We start from the raw sequence: 20636 nt of genomic DNA, 5'->3' as shown, positions 1-20636 counted from the left end.
TATTCAAAATATTGTTATGGAAAAAAAAATATATATATATTGTCAATAACAAAGCCAGTTAAAAACATTATGCATACATGTTTATGTGTACCCTTGCAAAGCCATGTTCCATCTTTATCTGCTATGTATTTTTCATGTACATCAGAAAATTGTTCTTTGTTTCTTGCCCGAGTCCCAAGGTTGCATTTCTCTAACCGAGCAGTTGGGAGCTATTTATAGTACCAAGGTTGCCTGTGACAACCTGTGCCTTTGTTTGGTGTTTTTTTTTGTTGTTTGCTGTTTGTCAGTTTTCTTCTTTATTCATCCTGTGTTTACAGTTCTCTGCAGTATGCAGAGAAACATATCTGTCTGTATATGTAATAAAAGCTGAGATACCTTCTCTACAACCAGGTCACTTGAAGGAGCAATTAGTAGATGAAAATATAACAATATATTTTACGGTCTCTCAGGACATCAGGGAAACTTCCACTGCAGCTTAAATACTGTCACAGCAAAGCTGGTATAACCTTTAGAGTGACCTTTCTCTGTTGTTTAATAAAAAGCAACTATAACTGGATAGAAAACAACATTAGCATGCACATAATAATAAGCAGTATAATGACTCTTTAGTGCATAAGCTACATTAATATCTTGCAAGAAGATTTAACTTACATTTAAATTTCACAACTGCTGCATAAGCCAATATCATTACCACAAAGCCAGACACAAGGAAGCACAAACATATTGGAGTTTATGTTTTCAGTATAGCCCACCGGCATACATTGAACAGGAGTTCATAGCAGTCTATTGGAGGGTTATGGAAGAGTATCTATGCAAATACCACGTATTTTCTCTTGAATTTAAGGTATGTGTTTTCACAAAAAATACCTTTTATACATCGATTTGTAATTTTATTTTTGAGGAATACAGAATGTCTTCTCACTAAAGGGAAAAAATAGGTCTCGTTGATGAGAGTGAGATGAGTACTTATATATTTGTGTGACAAGTACAAATAAGCCTGTAATATTTCTCTTATTCATGGGACTCAATGCATCTGAAACTAAACTAGATATTTATTAATGGAAGAGTCTACAGAGACATCATAACTTGAGATAGTATTTAGTTTATTTATACAGATTTACTTTTCAATTCTTTTATTTCTACTCTTCCTCACAGTCTTCTCTATTCAAATTGCATGCCATAGAGCCAATGGGAAAAATCAAAATACAACACCTTCATAATTTTCACTAACAGTAAGTCAGTAAGCACTAAGTCCTGTGTCTCAGTACTTAGAAACAAACTTTTGCAAAATTTGGGGCCTTGTAGTGGTACTCAGGTGTCCAATATCTAGTAACATTGCAGTCAAGTGCATGGTAACAAGTAACCAGACAGATTTTCTTTGGAAGTTCTTCCGCCAGTATTTGAGATTTATCCAGAAAGAAAAAGAAGAGATTTTTTTCTTCTGGATGACAAAAGTGCCTATTTCACTGTTCATGACACCTTGTTCCAGAGGTAATTAAGCCTGACCAGTCAAGTCAACTTTTCATCTTCAAGTAAAAAATTGCAACAGACTCACAGCTGTTCAGACATTTATTTGCTAATATTTTGGACAAAAGATCAGCTGAGGAAACTAACATTTGTCATCATAAGCTATAATAATACATTATAGGTTCTGTATTAAAGGAAAATATTTCCTTGTTTGGTTTCTGAACATATATTAGTATTCAAAAAGTCAGCAAAATTCTTTAAGTTCATCAGAGAGAACCTGATCCTCCCACACTCACTAGGCAGACTTCCTGCTGTCCTTTTGTTCCACTTGCCTCTACAACTCTTTTGGGGGATGAGACCATCTTGCTACAAAGACATTAGTTCTTCAAGTTAAAATTATCACTGAGGAGATGGAAATTCAGTTTTTCTGACAGAGATCATAACGATTGAATTTTTAAGATGATGGGCTTGTCATAAATGGGACAGAAGACATGAAAAATTGCCAAGGTTTAACTGATAAGGCAATGTTAGGTCACAGGTTGGACTCAATCATTTCAAAGGTCTTTTCCAACCTAGTCTATTCTGTGATTATGTAAAAATGAAAACAAAGAGGAAACCTTTCTTGAAACTTTTAGATCAGAAGAAGGTAATGGTGTTTTGGAGAAAAAATGACCAAAAAAGGAAGGACACTTCAAGAAAAAGGAATTTAGAAGGGAGACATAATCTTGTACGTATATTTGAGGCAGATTTTGATGTACATAATATCATCAGAAATATTGCCAAGGAATCATCTTGCATCAGAACCAAACAGGTAAGGTAGCCTTTATCAATTTCAGCTTCATAGCTTGTTATCTGGTACAGGGACAAAATCTGCTCCTGCGTATGACCTATGGTCTGCAATAAAATGGCATAACTGTACAATGCCTCCACATTGATATTTCTCATTGGCAATTCTTATTTAAGAAAAATAGTATTTACTCCACTTCTATCTCTAGTTTGTTTCTGACTTATGTTCCCCACTAAGTTGCTTTGACTTGATCATTTGCAAGATGCATTAGATTAACAAAAGAAAATAATAGAATGGAATGAAATAGAATAGAAACTTTCAGTTGGAAGTGATGTTATAATGATCATCTTGTCCAGCTGCTTGACTAATTTGGGGTTGACCATAAGTTAAAGTATGTTGTTATGGGACTTATTCAAATAATAACTCAGACACTGATAGGTTTGAGACACTGACTACCACTCTTAGGAAGTCTGAAACCAGTATTTGAACACCGTCTCGGTAAAGAAATATTTCAAAATGTCAACTCTGAGCCTCCCTCAAAGCATTTTTGAGCCACTGCCATGAGTCCTTGATCTGAAATAGAAGAGTTCAGCACCTCCTTCTCCACCTCCCCTTCTCAGAAATTTGTACAGAGCAATGATGTTTCTAGAAAAACATTTCCATATGAAATTGTTCTGCATCTGGAAACTTGCATTTTATGGCAACCTACATGCAGTAGAGTATTTCTGAGAGACTATGGTCAGAGATCCTGACCTGCAATTAAATGCAGAGGGAAGCAACACATGGTTTGAGTGATATGGAGATGAGAGAAGTTTGTTTTTATAGACACTGCCACACTGTTATTTTTACAATTTGAGCCTAATTTTATCATAGGGTAGCTAACAAAAGGTTGCTGTAGAGAATCATTACTATCCCAGCTGTGTTGCAGAACAGTATTCTATGCCAGCTTTGCACTAGCTTACACAGGAATCTATCTTTCATAACCTAAAAGTGGTCTTGTTGCCTTGTCTTGTCACAGATTGCATGAAATCTTATAAACCAATACTAATATAACTGGAGGCAGAAAATGAAATTTTCCCATACATAATTGCAGAAGGGTTTGAGGAGTTGCAGTGTTGTTCAAAATTTCATATACTATCCACTGCCTTCGCAGCGGTAATATGTGGACCAGAAACCGTTCTATAATATATTTGAGTGATTTTAGACACAATTATCTTTAATCCCCCTCTTCCCCAGCACTATGAAAAAACCCCAAAATGAAAAAAAATCTCAGCAATTGTGTTACTGCCAAGCATATAGTGTAATCTGCAGGCTCATTTACTGTAACCAATACTTTTACACTGTCTAGCTAGAAAAGTCACAGGTGCAGTGATTTAATTACTGGTCAGTCATTTTGCATTGATTCAGTCAGCAACAACATGTCCTTTCCAGGAACTGCTTCAGAATGATTTTAAAGCCATTGTTCCAGCTGCCATAGGTCAAGTGCTGAGAATCAGATTCAAAATTGCAAAGGCAGACACTCACATAGAGAAGAAAATTTGCATGAGAGAAGTTGATGAATTTGTTTCTTTGGCAAAAAATTGAGTGTGGCAGGGCATAGTGGATAAAAAAAAAAAAAAGAGTTAAGGATGTCAATTATTTAAGTAGATTCTGATAAATATATTTTTAAAATATTTTCTATTTTCCATGAAAAGAACAATGAAAAAAAATATACTATGAATTGATCTTGCCTCAAACCTGAGAGAAACAGATCAGTGTCATACCCTGAAAACATCAGTCTGGTTGGCAGCAACACATCATGGGATTCTTTCAGAAACTTCATCTGTAACTACGTCCTCCACATGCACACAAAAGAGAGATTAGGAATTTTAGAGGCACAGCACCTTTTGGGGTCAGAGAGAATATAAAGCTAAATTCTAGACAGAATTGCTAGATAGAGCTAATAATAAGTTGCATCAGTTTTCTAATTCATTGTTTTAGTGTCATCTGAGTATTTCTGATCCTTTCAGATTGATTGGTTTGTTCATTGGTTTGGGTGTGGTTTTTTGGGTTTTTATTGCTGTTTTTGTTTTTTCTTTCATTTCTTTTCCATTTAGGAACATCAGTCTGTCTTGAGAGTTTATATCATTGAGTTCATAATGAAAACAATTATCTTCTCTTCAACCCTCTTCCATATTTCTGAGTGATACCTTCAACGGGTTCTCCCCAGCTCATAGCATGCAAATTCCTTTTATGCTAAAATGTACTTTTGTGCACTTCTGTTAAATTTTTGGGTTATGACGTGGAGCTCCTAAGCATTTGAATTGACTCTGGAGCAATCAGCCTTAAATTAAAAAAGGTCTTTATGTTACTTCAAAATTTGCATCACTTTCTATTGTTTATTGCTGATATTTTTACACTGTATTTAATGAGTCTATTTTAAGAGTTTCCAGGTTAAGCAAAACTTCCCAGGCTGGTATCAGGCTGAACTTTATCCATAATTTTCCTATCTGTGTGCAAAGAGTTCTTCTGCACACAGGTTTTTGTGGTTTTGTTTGTTTGTCTTTTGTTTGTTTGTTTGTTTTTTGGTTTTGGGTTTTTTTTTACCAGCAAGAGTGGAATATGATGTAAGACACAAACTACAAAGACAAAAGTAAAGCAAGATTTTCTGTCCTTTTTGTCACCATTCAATATAGGTCACCTTACAAACATGACAAGAGATTCTGGCCAGGCTACCCAGAAACAGTCTGTGTGTAACAATATCTGATACCTCATCAGACACTCCAGCTGTCCCTCCCTTTACTCTACTCCTAAGACTTAAAACTAAAAAGTTTTACCTCCCTTATGGTAAAACCTTATTTCACACCTGCTTTTCAGCTTTATTAATAGAGCTGCATCCCATCCTGTTAGAGTATGATGAGATTATTGAGTGAGAAAAATTCCTGCAAAAAAGCTGCAGTGACATAGTAAATAGTAATCTTTATAAATGACTAAATTCTGCCTTATGGTCATTGCATGTGCACTTAATATACTGGCAAAATATTAAAAGAAATAAGCTTGTTTGAGGTAAGAAAGCTGCTGAGCTTCTTTTTGTAGCTGTATTGTTGAAACCTGATTTGTTCTTGAGCCAGAACTCAAAGCAGATTAACTACCATACTAGAGTAAATTTTCAGGAGATGTACTCGTAATTGGCTTTAGAAGTTATGATGAGGACATAAACAGACTTTTTATTACTAAAGTAAAATATGCACTAGATGGAATTGGTATATATAAACTTCATGGGTGAATAGCGTGCTTGGGGTAATTATAGAAATTCAAAAGGTGAATAAAGTGTATGTGACTGTATATTATATAACATAGGAATGTTTATATGGTACAGAGATTTTTTTTTTTTTAAAGCATTGGGGTTTTTAAACTTAATGCCTAAATAAAAAGACCTTTTATGACCTTGTGTAGATTTTAGAAATCATTTTGGAAAATGCTTTACATATACACATAATTAACTTAATGAATCAAATTTACTGCTCCATCTCAGAGGGACACTGAAAATTCACCTCTGAGTAAGTGAAGTGTTTTAAATGCTGTTCCATTTATAATTTCTTTATGGATTTAAGGCCAATGAATGAGGCACCGTGACACAAAATAGCCATTTGACTAACTGCCAATATTTGAGGCTGGAAATGTACAGTAATTTCACTAGGAAAAAAATACATTTAAAACAGAATGGATCTTTAAGTTGATTATATTTTAAACTAGAAAATGTTGTCCATTCTTTTCCTTGACAATTTTATGCTTATTTCAGCTGGGTTATAGCAATGATAGGTGTTAACAATAACCTAAAAGTTGCCCTTAAAATTCAGCTTGTCTGTTGCTGAGTTGATATGAGGGTCTGGAGACAAGAGGTAGCTCTGGGAATACTGAACATAAAGTAACCTACTTTCGGGCTCTAAATGTCCTTCCACAATGTGTTATTTTTCAAATTTTGTCTGCTTGTTAGTTACAAGTCAGAAGAGGAAAAATGTGTGACTTCAACAGAAACGATTGGGTGTTTCAAATGTGTATAGTTTATACAAAAAGATTTTCTTTTTAAAGGTTTATGTAGAATGGATACTCTGCTTTCAGTAAATGGGAGTTTTTGTCTGACCTACCACAAAAAAAATCTGTGTTATCTACAGATGGCCAGTTTTCATTAAAATAAAAATAACTGGAGGCAAACAATTTTATGATAAAGGTTGATGAGAGTGACCATACTGCTTTTTGAAAAGCTAAAATAGGTCAGGAATTTTAAAAATACTTTTGCAAATATTTTAAGTTCATTTACAAATATTTTAGTAATTATGTAAAAAAACCCTGGTTTGTTTTGTCAAAGGTTTTTCTTTGAATGATATTGAAAATATTACATGGAAAATAAAAGTAAATTCAGATTGCAGTATAAAAAATTTTTAAAAAATCAGAATTAAAAATTGTTGCCCAGTCAGCTCTGTTTCTAGTTACAACTTAGCTAGTTATAAGATGCATAAGGTAAGTAATCTAATAGTGACACTGATTTTGCCATCTTAATGAGATCCATCAAGTTTTTGTTTCTTTTGCTTGCTCTTTTTAAACAATTTTTAGGCTTATTTTGACTGCTTTTCCCATATACTTCCCCCAGATTTACACTCAGTTCTAATTCTTAGATTTTGCCTGTTGTCTGTCACATCTACTTAGCTGGAAAATTTCTGCTAAAAATGCTTTAAAATGCTTTTTATTAGATACTCTTTCCTGCTATGTGCATGAATGTGTTCTACAGCATGATTCAACCCTGTGCCTCCTGTAGAATCATCAGCTCACATCTTACACTGAGCTCACTTTTTGTATAATGTATAAGTAGTTTATAGTCAAAACACATTCTCCAAAGCCACTCATTCAACTCTCAAGACTGGCTAAAACATATTTATTCAAAAGCAAAAAAAAAAAATGTATTATATTATTGAAATTTTGTAAATCTACCAATAGCTTTAAATACTATTTTTTTCTCACAAATAGATCTAGGAATTAATTTTCAGAAATTTTAATTTAGATTGCTTCTATTCATTCAAGTCTCAGCATTTTTAAAATTTTACTGCTTAATGCAATGTGAGCTGGCAAAAGCTATATTTTGCATTTTCAAAAATCATGCTTTTTCCTAATGTGTTTTGCTGCTTGGATTTTCTTCTTTCCTTCTGTACAAAAATAACATTTAGAAACAACTCATAGCAAATTAATCCCCAGGCTTAAATTGAATCAGAGGAATACAAATTAATATATTTTTACTTCTGTTTTAAACAGAAAGGTCAGTTCCTTTGCTCCCATTTCCCTTACAGAGTTGTAGACATGCATTTAGCTGTGGGTAACATCACAGCACAAGGGCAGCAGCACAACGTGACATTGCAACACAGCTTGCTGCAAACCTTTCATTCCAACAGGAGCCAGCTGCTTGATTATTCATGTTCTTCCAATTCAGAAGCCAAGAGGAATTATATTCGGAGGGTTGGGCACTACCAGAAGAGCTCTCATGGAGAGATGGGTGTTTACTGACAATATTGCCTCAGTAAGTGTTGTCCTGCTTTGATTAGACACAAACAGAAGGAGTTAAAAAATGGACTTTAAAGCCTAACATATGAAGCAGAAAATGAAATATAGAAATACAATGAAAGAGCCAAGGCACTTAGTTTTTAGGCCATCTAAGGAAGTTGAGATTAACAATAGATGTGAATTCATGGTCTCTTCATTTTTTTCATAATAGTCAAAGTTTTGGATTACAAGAGACCAATTAATGTTATTTTTCACCTCATAACACTATTATTTTTCACCTATGTAGGACTTAACTTTCAAGTGCTTCATTATTACAGTCTCATGGCATATCTGATATTCAGACAAATAATCTTATTTTGTAGAACTTGAGTAATCTAAGGAAGGATTTAATTTGAGGTAAAAAAATACATGAGAGAGATGTGAAAGGGTCATAGAAGTAGTAGAGTCTTCATATTTAATAATACATTTAGTGAATAAATTATAGTTTTAATGTATTCTTCTGCTCCATCCATTGCATTCCATCTTATAGTGAGAAGTTGTATACATATACAAACCCTAAAAAAATGAACAAAAAGGAAAACAAAAAGAGGGTTACCCTAATTATGCATTACATTCCCAAGTATTAACACATATATAATATGCAAGGTAAGACTAGCCATGCAAACATACTGCCAAATTAGACCATTTATCAAAGATAATGTCTTAAAAATAAGAAAAAAAAAAGGGGGGGGAAAAAGCGTCACTACTTCTAAACTGAAAAGAAATTAAAAAAGAAATTATCTGTCAAAGGAAATGAGTGTGAAAGCAAACCTGAGAAACAAATCTAAATGAATGTGTATCTGCAGCTTCCTCTAATCTCTTCATAAATGGGCACAATAATTAATACCTGTAAAACGAGATTGAATGATCCTTCTCTGCTGTGTAGAGCACTTTGGTACCTACTTGGTGAAGAATATTCTTGAACCCCAAGATTTCATTGTGTCCAAAATAACAGTAGTGACCAAATGTGAGTGCTTTGTCTTTTTGCCCCAAAAAGTGTCTGAACCATAGTTTGTAAGAAAATGGTTATTTGTATGAATATTTTACAGCAAATTTGTTATAAAAACCAGCGAAAAACTGACACACAACAGAAGAATGGAAAGTAATTATTGTAATGTAGGAACAGTAGAGATAAACATAAAAATATGTCAGAAATAGACATTATATTTTAAAATGTAATTTAAAATTGTTAACATGATTCATGACATTTTGAAGGTGAAGAAGTCCAATGTAGAGATAAAGATGAGATGTCTGAAATTAGAAACTCAAAGCTTCAGATCCAGTTTCACAGCACAATATCAGATCTGCAGTAAAATTCTACAATTCAGCTTCATATTATTAAACTGGGTTCTTCCATGTTCTTTTTGACCTTACAACTCAGGATTCTTTTATTTCATCATACTAACATTGTCAAATGAAAGCAAAATTCAATTAGTTTAAGTAAGTACTGAGGAAGTACTGTAGCAAAGTGTACTGTTTTACTGGGTAAATTAAGTAATAAAAATCTCTGTTAGTCCCAAACAAAGTGATTTTTTTTCCTTATTTTTCTCCTCTTGTCTTCAGTAAGCTCAATAATGAAGCTATAACTGCTATGGTGTGTTGATCTTGGCCAACCGCCAGATACTCACCCAGCCATTCTTTCATTTCCCCTACTCAAAATAGAAAATAGGGTGAAAAACTCATAGTTCTAGGTAAAGACAGAGAGTTATATTCCAATTACCATCACAGCCAAAACATAGTTGATTTTGGGAAAGCTAGCTCCTCTCAAATCATTTTCAGTGTCACTTCTGTGTGTAATTTTCTTGTGTAGTATGCATCAATATATGTGGAATATCTATTGAAAAATTGTGGAAAACTGACACAGGTCTTAGAGTAAAGGGATATAAATGAAATATTCAGAGTGATAAATTATAGAAAGATAACTTAGTGCCTAAATTTGAAAATTAATGCCACAATGGAAATTTCATGGAAAGAAAGGTATTTCCAGATGGCTGGTCATACTCACTTCTGTTTGCAGCAGGGAGAAAGGCTTAATGAGTAGATCTTATAAGGAAAGTATGTAGACATCCTGTGGCAATTTCAATATATAGGACAATTATCAGAAATAAATTTGTAGTAATTTCTAAGGCACAAATGTATATTTTGTTCAGAAGGAGCCTTAAGAAGATTTTTTTTTTCAATTTACTTACATACATAAGTAAGGACAGAGATTCCAATGAAAATTATTGAATATGAAGCAGAAGGTATTTGGTGATAATTGATAGAAGAAGAAAAGAAGGTTTTACAGATTTCATGAATTCACATGTATATATCAAAGTGCATACATTATATTGTGTTTTAACTTGGGGTCCTTTCCATCTTGAGACATTTTATGACTCTAGGATTTGAATATGTATGGATTGCAAAAAGAGGGAAAAATTATATTAACAAAAGTATGAGGAAAAATAATAAATAAAAATAGATAATATAGAAAATAATGAAAAAGAGATATAGAGCTTTAAACATGAAAGAAAGCATTTTTTAAGAAACATCATAAAAGCTGCAAAAAGTTAAAAGACACATAGGAAATATTCAGAAAGGATGCAAACTGGGCTGGAAAGTAAAATAAAACTCAGAAGGAAAGGGACAAGAAAGGGGAAAATATAAAGTGGAAACAGAACTAAACAGGGAACAAAGGCAGAAAATAATAAAAGCATGATCCTTCAGAAAGGTTCATAAAGACAACAAAACCAATGAAAGTTCTTCCATGGATGATTATATATGCTTAGAGATAAAAAAGACAGCAAAATAAAGAAAAAATATACAGAAATGACTATTTGTATTCTTCATTGCTAAGAGCTAACTCTAGGGGTCCCAGAAGGGTCTGTGCAGTAACTTATGGTATTCACTGTATTTATATAAGTGATATAAGAGAGTGAATAGTGACCTGCCAAATACTACAGTTGAGAAACACTTTTCAAAGTGAAAAATGGAGGTGAATGCAAAATATTGCATAAGGAACTCATTGTATTCAGTGATTAAAAAGTATCAATGATAATTCAGTGCTTATAAATTTAGCGTGAAGCACACATGGAACTATCACCCTAACTGAAGAGACAGAATGATGGTCTTTGAATTAGGGACTACCATTCTCAAAAATTGTCTTAAAATAATTCTACATATGGAAATATCTTTTCAAAAAATAAGAGTGAAGAAGTATAGAATTAAAATAAACAAAGAAAAAAATACTGATATAGAAATGGGTATATACTACATGCTGAATAAAATGTGCTAATTGGCACATTTAGGAAAAAAAAACCCAAAAAACCCCCCAGGTTTAGATAAAGTTCTGAGAAGGATGAAAAGGATGATCAGAAGCATGAAATAACTTACCTATAAACTGTCATTGTGGAAAAACTATTTCGGAGTTTAAAAAGAAGCAATCCGTGGAAGATAAGATGGAGGTCCATAAAATTGTGAATGGTTCGAAGAAAGTAAATAAAAAAGTTGATACTCACTTTTTATCATACATGAAAAAAAGAGAAAAAACTACAGAAATCAATTGGTGTTGCAGTGATGGTATAGGGATTTAGCAGAAAATAACCCCCCTTGTGTTCCAGCTGTTCCTCAGAGATCGGAGGGGCTGGCCGTGGCTGGGTTTAATTGCTGGTTATAGCCAATTTAGAATTATAATAAGAACAGATGCACAAATAATGCATTTTTAAAATCTAATACGATGGGTCTGATTGCATTCAAATAAAGACTTACACAACCCAGATTTGTGGATTCAGATTTGTTTATCGAAACAATAGGAGAACAGGTTCAGGATTGCTGGAGATAAATCCACTTACTGCAGAGTACTAGTATGTGCTGCAACAGAAAGTATAGTAAGAAGGATCTCTAATAGTTCTACATATATATATATATTTATATGTAAAAAGCAATTTTTAATGTATCATGAAAAATTGGAATGCAGTGGGGAAAAAAAGAGTTGGAAGAAAGCAGAAGAAATTGGGCAATCCTAGTAAGCTTCATATAGTTTCTTTTCAGCGTTTTTAAATGATAGGAAAATTAACCTAAGGTAGATGGACACTATAGCAAACATTTCATTAATTCTTCAGAAATAATAAAATTACATAGACAATGAAAGTAATCTGATTGCAACAGATCAATGTTTTGATTGCGTTTTAAAAACTTACCTTTAGTCTTTCTTAATAAATTAAATACTGTGGCAATGATGGAGAGAAATCTCATCTTAGCCATTTTAAATATCCAGGAAGATTAAGCCATTATTATAAACACTTAAAAACTTATCCATATAAAAATCAAGCTTTTTCATCACATAACATAACTTTACATCCATCATGCCATAAAAGCCAAAGTTATTGGGTTGGTTAAAACATGCAATTACAACAGCTTGACCTTCAGATATTGACTCTTAATGTGATGAACTAAACAGTGCTTTGCCATTTAAAAGCTTATAAAAAAGCATAAGAAAGTACCAAATTATTAAAAAATTATCCTCCATTGGATTTTGTACTGATCTTCCTTTACTTGAACAGTTTATTTCATCTGATTAATTTAATAACAATATGTCAGATGAATTTCTGCTGCTGAAGGTCATCCAATCAAGCAATACCCACCTCAGTGGTAAAAATGTCTTGGAAAATAAGATTTCATTAGTACAGTCAATAAACAAGCTGCCATCAATAAAAACAAAATACACTCTAATCAAAGAGAGACATGTGTTTATGACTATGCTTCCAAAAACTGTGGGTTGTGCTCCTCTGGATGAGACATAAAAACTACCAGATGGTCAGGGGTGGCATGGGAAGAAGCGGGTTTGTTTCTTCTGTTCGTAATACCAAAATTTGATCATTATGCTAAGAAAAATAGATACTTAGGTTTTTCTAATTCACTTTGTAACACAGGGAGGCATACAACAGTTTGCAAGTTCCTGCTCTAAGGATCTGCCATTAGATAAGATTATTTTACCAGAATATAAAACATTTAGTCACCCCTCGCATTTAAAGGAAAACAGTCAGATTCTATGTTAGAAACAACACTGAACACTTTATTTTTTTCCCTTTTGCTTCCATTCCTGGATGCTTACAAGCCTGTCCAGAAACAGAGTATTTACACTCTCGGCATTATGCCATGTACATTTTTCTTGAGGCTTTTATGCCTTCAAATTAATGACAGTACAATTAAAATTCCATTACACAGTTAAGAAAGAAGTAAAACAAGGCAGCACATAAAAACAAAAATGAAGCAAAGAAAAAAATTATTTAAACATTTCTATCCCTTTCCTTTGCTTACACTTGACAGAAAACTGAGATCTGTCTCTCTGAGACATTCTTATGGAAGGAATTCTTAGGAATAGCCATGCTACTTCAGTGTTTATATTTGATGACAAAATTATATTGATTTTCATACCTGATTCACTTGCTCACAGTTATTTAGACCCATCTGAGATGCTCCTGGGTATCCTGTCTTGTCTCCATTTTTCTCCATGTCACATGCTACACATGGCTTTACATTCTTCTATGTGGGCAGCTGAACAGAAGCCCCCTACAGAGATTTACTCTGGTCAGAATATTTTTTTATTCTTCATAATTCTCTAGAATCCAGTGTATATACTGACTAGAAGTCTGTTGAGTATGATTGCAGTTTAGATGAGTCTCACATTTGCATGCATACGCATTTGCATCTTAAATGAGGTATATAACAGAATTTCAGATTTTGTACCATGGTTTGTAAGGCTTTCACCACAAGAAACTACTGCAGTGAAAGACAGAAACTACTTTCTTTGTGCAAGAAATTGCTAATGTATGTTTAGACAACTGCCTTTTTTTATCAGTTCTGCCTAGCACAGGAGTTAGAACATTAGTGTTCCCTTTTAAGGGAAAATCCAAGATAGACTATTTTTTTAATCCAAATAAACCATAGGGTGAAACACACCTCAGGTGTAGAAATCAGAAATTTATCCAAATATCTTTAAATTGTTCTTTCTTCCTGTGAGAATGAAGTCTCTCATCTTTCCATTGGAATTAGTTGTTGCTAGAAACTTAATTAAAACTGAAATAGTTTCACTAAGACCATTCTTCTGCTTTATTTTTAAAAGGAAAAGAGTATTACTTTTTTAGATCCAGTAATTGTAAATGGAACATTGTTAATATTTGGACAAATCCATCATCTGCAAATCCATCATAACTTCATTATCAGGATGCAGTTATATAAATTGAAAAATAATTATACAAATATTTTATTTACAGTTTTTAGCATTGTATCTTCTTTACAGTCATTTAATAATAATGAAATTTTTTCAGTTCTTCTTCCTCTTAAAGCACCAATTAAACCCTCAAAACATGAAACCTTCTTGAAAAAGCAAAACAAAACACCAACAAAAAACTCTACCAAAAAGAAAATCTCAAAAAAAAAAAAATCCAAATCATAAAATGAATGAACCCTATAAATAGAAGAATTTAACAGATAACTATTTTTAATATAAAATTTTCCTTTTTTTTTTTAAGTAAAATCATATTTAAAAGTACTGATGTGAGAAATTTTGAACCAAATAAATATATTTCTGCAAATCTGCTCCTTTTGGTCAAAGCAGTTTTTTACAGTTTAACTGTGGGAAAAATTTTAATTAACTCCATTGGCTTCAAATTTTCTTAAAAATTAAACAATGAAGAATATCTCTCAACAAGTTTATACTTCAGTAAACTCTCCAGACAAAATTGACCTGAAAAATGAACAAGATCAGACAGGAATAAAAACATCATTTATTACTTAAGTAGGCATCCATGACCTGAAATAATTTGATACAGTGCTGGAACCAAAGAACAGTATAATAATAATAATAAATTTACATATAATTGCAAGAAAAATTTCTTAAGTTAACCCCTTAATAATTTAGTAAGTTAACTCTCCTCCCCCCAAAAAAAAAAAAAGGATGATATAATGGGTTTATATGTATTATAAAAATGTATAATTTTTTTTCTTTTCTGGCCACAGTCTTCACACTTTTCGTCACCCAGGGGAGCAACATCAAAACCATCTGAATAAGCAGTTTGGATAAATTTGAGGGATGAGGTTTCTGATTGTGTGAATTGCTTGTATTTGTTTGTTTTATAGTATGAATTGTCTATGTCTATAGTAGATTGTTTTCAGCTAATTTCTTGCAGCTGTTACTAAATTACAGGCTCGGCTTTCCAAGGCCACTTAGGGAAAGGAAAACCAGTGCTATTTAACCACTAATCAGACTATGTAATGCTCTGAATGAAGAGAGGAAAAACATTTTCTATTTCTAGCTGTACAACATAGAGTCTTTGCCAACTACTCATGTGACTGAATGGCTGACATTTATTTACTGATAAGTTTGAAGGATAACGTTTATATTTCTTTGAAAATAGCACGTCAAGAAGGACAAATGATGTCTGATTAACCCAAGTGTCATTAGCCCAGTATTGTAGTAGCCAATAGTAGCTAAAGCATAGTAACTTTGGTAGTATGAGAGGATGTGAAGGTCCAATTTTAGTAACTAGATTTAGTGCAGAAACTAACATACCAGACAAACAAAATTCATCTGAATATCCTCATATTATTTCTGCCCCATTAGCCATGTCTTTTCTAATATCCAATTGTATGCAGTAATAGATGATTTTTAGAAGAGTGTCCAGAATGAAAGGAAATATCAGTCAAATCCTCCAAGAGTGAATGTTTAGTTTTTTAACCTGATAATCCAATCTATAGAAATATGACTGCATTATTATTCTGAACCAGAGGATTTTGTATTCTCAAGATATTTGTTCCATGTTATTGACTGAAAACATCAAAAATCACCATGTTTACTAGTTTGACACATATTTTGTCTGCTAAGAAGAAAAAGGATGTTATAAATATCTGTGAGTATTAGTTTAAAAAAGTATTTCTGTGTTTAATTCTTATGAAGTGATAGTTAACAATGCTGCCCTGTTTTTCTCTTACATAGCAATGTTGCTGAATCTATTACTGCAATTAAAGTGTTACTTTTTTCTCCTTTTTTTTACTTTTTTTCTTTCTTTTTCTTTTTTTAAATTTTTTTTTCTTTGGCACACTAAATTTAAAGCGCTTTAAATAGAATTTGAATACTTTATTCTAGATTATTTTGAGCCTAAGAGATATGGATAAAGGTTTTTAGAACAGCTCTATTGAGTCTAAGTTGTATTGAGTTTCAAAGGAAATGAGTTTTTCAACATCTGTTTTTTCATCAGTTTCCTCATCTTTCCTCCTTTTGATCTACAGATCCCAAATGAGAATGGAAATACTTCCTTTATGTAAGGACAGAAGTGAGGAAGGAAAAGGCAGAGAAAAATTAAAGAAGATAGTGCACCTGTCTCAGGACTCTGTGTCATTTTGGACCATCACGCACAGTAAATATTATTGCACATCTTGTTTTTCTCAATCAAAAATCAAGAAAGAAAACCAGAACTAACCCACCTTACTCACTGTATTACAAAATACAGCTATTACACAGCCTTCATTATAGTGAAGTTGGTAAGTACGAGTTTAAATCCTGTATTTCACAGTACATTGGACCTGGCTTATTGGTGGTTTTGAGGATTGAAATTATTTTTCGCTTTACACTGCAGTGTACAAGAAAACGACTTCATTTATGTATTAATTTCTCTTTAGCATTCTGTAGGCTGAAACTTAGGTTAAGAGATAGCTCTGGACAGACTAGATGTAAGAAGTAATCAAAATTATATTGCTGTATCTTCTGACTAGGACTTACTAACAGTCAAAGACTCACAGGTAATATTATTGAGAAGGCCCATAACACAATGACTGTCCATGAATACTCTTTAATATAAGGCTCAGGCAATGTCTTGCAGATGGCACCTTAATTTCAGGATTTCACTCAAGTATTTCTGATAAATTATGTTCATTATCACTTATAATTAATAAAACTACATTCTGTAATTTTACAGACCATTGCTTCCTCTTGTTTAAGCTCTTACCTCTGTCAAAAAAAATAATTAGGGAGCAAATACAAAATAGGGACAATACAGCATAGATATTACAGTGAAAATTAGCATGCATCTGTAGGCAAGGTTAGAACTCTTTTAGCGAGAAACCTTAATTTAATTCTTTATACAGGAGGTTTTCCTTTCTGGCACATAAAATGCCTTTCAGCTCTCTATGCTAGAAAAACTTTCTGTACAAATAGTACAAATACTTTTTTGACTATCTTTTTTTGCCTACTCTCCTCTAGTAGATCTACCTTTGCACTTTTTGTAATTAGACAAACTTATTTCAAACTCGCTTCATCAATGTTAAAAAACTTTGTTGAAGACTCTGCCCTAAATCTAATGCAAATGGCAATAATCCTTGATGTGTCCAGATAATTCTAGAAAATTATGTTTTTATAAAGTTGTTGCATTGAATACATTTCTATAGAATTCATTTGTTCCTGCAGCCTGTTATATGGCAAATTATGTACAAACATTAAAGCCTATGTGAATGTTTATAAGTGTTTCCCAACTAGAAGCACCAGTGATAAATATTTAAGTCATATAAGTTTATCAAAAGAACAGCTTAAAGTGCAAGAAATAGTGAGCAGTTATAGTTGCCTGCCCTGCGATTTCCTCTTCCACATGATTTGGCAACCATGTATTGTGCCTGACAGAGCACAGCTTCCAACACGGCTGTGAGACAAGATTCATAGAATTATACCTTTCAATTTTATAAGCTAAGCACTTGGCCTTTTATTTATTAGCAAAGGTAAACTGTAAACAGATGACAGTGTTTTGTATCAAAGCCCTAATTTTGGCTTCTCCAGTCTGATAAGCAGCCCTAGCTGGTGGACTGGAATATTGAAGAAATGCATTCATGGGGCTTGGAACTAGATGATCTTTATGGTCTCTTCCAAAACAAGATATTCTATGATTCTGTGGTATGCTCTTCCTTCTTTGCTTCACAGGGAGACCTTGATTCTCTTGGAATGATCGTAACGATGAACATAGAAGCAATCTGTTTCTAATTTCAAGGTACATGACATCAGTAGCTATAGTTTTAAAGCTTATGCTTTAAATGAAAATATCTCGTGGGAAAGATTTGGAAGTTGTAAGAAATATACCTTTTATGAGTATATAATTACAAAACTACATTACATGAATTACTTTCCCTAAGAGCTGTCAGATATCTGTTTATTTGGTATGATTGGTACCGGCCATTCAGATGTTCCAGTCAAAGGAAGATAATAGCTGCTTAAGGTTTCATTTTACAGTATTTATCCCTTATTAAGAAATAGAAAAAAGTGATCAAAGAAAGGAGTGAAAATAAAAGTTGCGCAACACATCCATAGTCCCCATTTATACTAAGCAAGTCCAATTCATTACTACACTTAGGGGGATGTTGGGGAGGAAAGAGAGAGAAAAGAGACACATATTTCTCTTCTTTGTCTATTGCTCATCTTATTTTAATAATTGAGATTTTTTTTTTCCTAAATTATTTTAAAACAGATTCTGGTCAGAACTAGAATTGTCACCCATCTTCTCTTGACCTATATAACAGGCTGAGAGAAGACTGAATAATATTAGACAACATTAACAAAATCTGATAGTAATATTAAAATATAGTATATATTTCGTTACAAACTGCAGGAAGTATGAGAAGAACAAGTTCACCACAGAGCATTGTACTTTGAGAGCAAAATAAATCTCTATAAAATATTGACAGTTTGTTTGAGCATGTTTCATTGAGACACATTATTCAAAGACGTAATAAATGGTAATGAAAAAGTGCTATAAAAACTGAAATGCTGAATCAGCTGACAGGTAATGAAATGTCAGTCCAATAATGTATCCAGCAGAGCTGCTGAACTCATACCACAAAACATCTTTTCTCTGTTGGCCACAGTGGCAAAAATTCATACCATTCCACACAATGGACAAATTTAACTTTTCAGGAAATATTTAGGTGATATAAATGTGGCAAGGGAAAAACCAAACAACATTTACCTCAGGTGCTGCTGATTTCCTTTTTAACTATATTGGTGCAGACTTATTCTAAAATTAAACTTTTTTTTTATATTGTCTTTTTACAGGATTCTAAATTCTTTTGTTCGTTTGTTATTATACCCACACATTGTCTATCATCAGTGTGCAAAATTTATTCTCCATTATTTATATTCTAGATATCCTGTATAATGGTTTATATCCTGCCAAATACTGGATGAAATGAGGCTGTATGTTCTCTAGCAGTTTTGCATGTTAGTCTTCCCAGAACCCTCTCCTATTAGTTCTTGCACACCTTGTTACCGATTTACCTGACCACATAAATCTTTAGAGGTATTCTTCATTTTTTAAATGTGAGAAATGTGTTCCTTTGTTTTCCTCTGAAATTCTGCTGCAAGTACTTTAATGAGCAATGAAAATTCTAATTATAAAATGAAAATTAATTCCATTTTTAAAAAATTAATTTTTGATCCTGTATTGTTGAAGAAAATTATTGTAGTTTGATTTAATATAGCAGGTTTTTAAATGCCCCAACTGTGTCCCAATTTCTAGCTTGCATATCTGTTTAAAATGTAATCTTACATTTCATCTTTTCATTTAAGTTGCTGTCTTCTGTAAAACCTGTTCTTTGTCTTACTAAATACATTAAGATCTGTTTCCACCTTCATTAACATTTGGAATTTTTTTTTTTTAAGTAGAAAGAAAAATATAGTAGAACTTTTTTCATTGACAAACAAGATTTCCACTAAGTGTCTGCAATGCAAATAACACCCTTTGTAATTCAGCTCCTTTTCCAAATATATTTTTAAAATTCCTTGTCACAACATCCTGACTTTGTCAACAGATATACAGGAAGGACTAGATTTACAAGCCCTTAGTCGGTTCATTTGCTGTTTATCTCAGATGCTTTGGATTGCAGCCTCTCAGCACTCATGCATGACCTTTTCCCAAAGCTGCTGTTTTTGTCAGAGTTGATTTAATTGCAGAGATGAACTTTAACTTTTGAAGAGTCGTAATCCACTCATTTGATGCACATAGAGTTATCTTTCTTGTACTCTACCAGAAAAATGTCCTAATAAAGTTCAAAAATGATTGGTCAAGTTTCTGAGCTAAAAGAATGCAAAATATTGTTTATTACAATGCTGTCTTACCTTCTGTACTTCCGACAGCATGAGGTGACAATATTATGGATGTCATCTTCTTGTATTGTATACATGTATGCTGGTAACAGAAAATTTAAAACTAAACAGAGAGGTCTTGGTGTGTGATAAGGTCACTTTTCCAATGTCTTCTATTTTAGTAAGTAAACACAAATCACATAAATTCAATAAACCAGAAGATGTCCTTTACTGGGGTGAAAGAAGAGAGAGACGATGTAGGTTTCTTTTTGGCTCTGAGTATGAAAAGGCCAGACAACAAAAGGCATAATAAAATAGTTGTTTAACTAAGATGGTGAAAAGAGAAGAATATAGGTAGCAAGTAATTGTCACTATCCTTTCAGATGCTGGACATGCCACTTTCGTGCAGAACTGAACGGCCCTCAGATGGATTTTTTAAACAACACTGTGTAGATTCTGTCTGTGGAGAGTTCCCCTCCAGTGGAGAACACAAATTCATCACTTTTATGTGAGTATGCAAGTTCTAAGGTATTCAACAACCAAAATATGTATCATATCAATCAATGGAATAAGAAAGCAAAAGAATAGTTGTATCATATTTAAAAATGTCAGCTCTAGACAGTAAGCACATTCAGTGTCTGCAGAGGACTTTTAATCATATATAGTGGGAGCATTTTAATTGAATTGACTGGCCTAAAGTACCAGAACATA

The 20636-nt window shown here is 32.9% G+C and overlaps 1 long non-coding RNA gene across 1 annotated transcript in view; it reads left to right on the top strand.

Moving 5' to 3' along the window:
* Positions 1-16505, top strand: part of LOC119704520 — a 40445-nt gene extending 23940 nt beyond the window's left edge. The window contains exon 3 of the long non-coding RNA XR_005257985.1: positions 16094-16505. This is a non-coding gene — a long non-coding RNA (uncharacterized LOC119704520). The remainder of the gene's footprint in view (positions 1-16093) is intronic.
* The last annotated feature ends 4131 nt before the right edge of the window (positions 16506-20636 follow it).

This window comes from Motacilla alba, chromosome 1 (genome assembly GCF_015832195.1).
Source record: "Motacilla alba alba isolate MOTALB_02 chromosome 1, Motacilla_alba_V1.0_pri, whole genome shotgun sequence".
NCBI lineage: Eukaryota > Metazoa > Chordata > Aves > Passeriformes > Motacillidae > Motacilla > Motacilla alba.
This window is presented reverse-complemented; position numbering and strand designations above follow the sequence as displayed.